This window comes from Miniopterus schreibersii (assembly GCF_964146895.1).
Source record: "Miniopterus schreibersii genome assembly, chromosome: 3".
Lineage (NCBI taxonomy): Eukaryota > Metazoa > Chordata > Mammalia > Chiroptera > Miniopteridae > Miniopterus > Miniopterus schreibersii.
This window is the reverse complement of record NC_138103.1, coordinates 64,848,930-64,851,910: the sequence shown is the minus strand read 5'-3', so window position 1 is coordinate 64,851,910 and position 2,981 is coordinate 64,848,930.

Below are 2,981 nucleotides of genomic sequence, written 5' to 3'. Positions count from 1 at the left end.
TCCAAAATTTATAAAGAACTTATAAATCTCAACACCAAAAGAAAAAAAAAAATCACACAAAAAGCAACCCAATTAAAAAATGGGCAAAAGTTCTGAATAGACACTTCTCCAAAGAGGACTTACAGATGGCCAGGAGACATATGAAAAGATGCTCAATGTCACTAATCATCAGAGAGATGCAAATTAAAGCCACAGTGAGGTGTCACCTCACACCTGGCAGAACGGCTCCATCAACAAAGCAACACAGGACTCGTGCTGGCGAGAGTGTGGGGAAAGGGGACCCTCGTGCAGTGCTGGTGGGAATGCAGACGGGGGCAGCCACTGTGGAAGGCAGTATGGAGGTTCCTCAAAAGATTAAAATGGAGCTGCCACATGACCCAGCAATTCCATTTCTGGGAATTTATTTGAAGAAACCTGAAACAATAATTCAAAAGGATATATGAACTCCTATGTTCACTGTAGCATTATTTACAAGAGCCAAATTTGGGAAACAGCCCAAGTGTCCATCAGTAGATGAGTGGATAAAAAAACCATAGGAAAAAACAAGCAAAGCAAGAATATCTTTGGGTGAGGATTAAAAAAAAAAAAAAAAAAAGCCTGTTTCCCCACTCCTTGTGTGTTACAAAACTCCTGGATCGCAGTGTAGTTTTAGTATGCATTTCTATTATTACATGTGGATTGAGTATTTTTTCTTATGTTTAAGAACCACTAGTATTTCCTTTTTCTGTTCTTTTTTCTGTTTGGTTGTGGACCTTACTCTTACTGATTTTCTGAAATCTATATACATTAGGAAAGTAATGCTTTGTACATGTGAGTTACAAATATTGTTTTCTCAGTTTGATCTTTGCCTTTTGACTTTGATTATGGTATTATGTAAGGTAATTTATCAATCTTTTTTCCTATGGCTTCTGGGTCTCCCGTGGCCATCTGTGGTTTCTTCATTTTAAAAGTTGAAGTCTTGAATATTTGGAATTTATCCTTAGTAAGATATGGGTATGAACACAACGTTGGTTTCTTTATCTCACATTGCCACAGAATTATTTGTCTCCACAGATCTAAGTGATATCTGAAATATTACATAGCTATGTGTTTACTTGTTTTTGTTAATCACAAGATCACACTAGGCAAGAACCTTGGCCATTTTTGTTTTCACTGTATCCCTAGCAAGTCTTTGGGACAAAGAGATGCTCGATTAGTGTTTAGAGAATAAAGTGGGTGTATCAGAGGACTCTAATCCCAATAATGCATCACGAGAAACCACCTCAAAACTCAGAGCCATATAACAGGAAGCTTCTATTGCTCAGTCACACAGAAATAATCCTGATACCAGGATTCTTCTTCCCAGGGATTCTGATTTAATTGGCCTGGGATGCAGCCTGGGCATCTGGATTTTTTTTGCATGTGTGTGAACTCCCTAGGAGACTTCTATGTGCAGTGATGTTTGAGAACCTTTATTTTAGATAACATTCTAACAGATTATATCACAGTTTTAAGTTGTGTGATTATGATGCCATTATCTGAACCACAGTCATGAGGGATTTGGAAAGTAAAGTGGAACTTGGATTATGTTTATAAAGAACAGAAAGGTGAAAATTCTGTAACTACACAGGGATTTTATCAACCTCAGCAGTCAAGCTGTAGAATCCAGGTTCCAATGTGAACACATTTATCTCATGGAGAGGGGAACACTCCCTGTTAAATGATTTAAAGCTCCAAATATTAAGGACTTATAGAAAGTTCATGTCACACTGATATAAACTGTCAAATATATTGAGGATGAAATTGGCATTTGCTCTTGTTTGAGGTACTCTCAGGACAACCCTATCGCGTTAGCCCAAGGTCCTCTGAAGTGCCAGCATCATTTTCCTTCTTCAGAGCCGCAGGTGCGATAAAAGAGGGTTCTGACTTACCTGTTGTTCTTTGGCAAGGTGTGGCCAAGATCCCTGGACTTCTCCCACAAAGGCAGGCTACATTAACCAACCCTTTGCCTCAAGCTTCTCCGTTTAGAAGCCCGGCTTGACTGATCTTCTGATGTGTTGCCTCCATACATAAACTGGGGAGAAACTTCCCCCTGTGTAATTCATGTAAAGGGAAAGAAATTTACGTGAGTGGATGTCACCATAGGGCTACAATTTCTACACCAGGGAAGGTAAGAAATCAGAATTCTCCACCCTCACCATTGGAACAGCCACTTGGTTTCACACAGGAGCTTGGCCAACCTCCGGTGTCCAACACTGTTTTTGTTGAAGAGTAGATAATACAGGCATTGAAGAGTAGATAACAATTGACATTGTGAATTATGAGTAAAGGGAGAGAGAAACCCTTTGGCTAGTATCTTTCTTTTGGGTCCTGCAACCATCTCATTGTGACTAGAAGAATCAAAGTGCTGTCTAGCCAGAGAAGGAGTCATTGCTAATCACAGCAAGCTCTAAAATAACTGTGTGTTTTGAGTGGCATCTAGCACTCAACAGGCACTTAATAAAAATTCACTAATAACATTAGGCCACTCAGCACCAAACAGGAAGAGAAGGCCATTCTTTTTGTTGTTTTATACTTGGGTAATTGATAAAAATAATTGCAAAGCTTTAAATGTTTAGCAGTGATTAACTAAAACCATCACCTCAAAGCCCTTCCCACTTTGATAAACTCATTCCCATGAAAATTCTCAGAACCTGAGGAACAGCAGGGAAAGAAGCCAATAAAAGCAGCCCAAAGAGTTTTACATTATCTCCATAAGCTATCTAATCTAGCCGTTTTGAATGATCTATGTAAATTAATTACACTTTTTAATTAGGTGGTCTTTTAGCTTGCATATTGAAGTTTACCACTAATTACTGCGAGGCAGGAGGTCACTTGATTGGTATGGGAAACAAGAGGCCTTTATTTCACTGAACTGAAACACAGAACAGTTAATGCTTAGGGGGGAAAACTAAAATTTATGCCAGTTCTTAAAACTCAAACTGTGCAGCTCTTGTTCATTT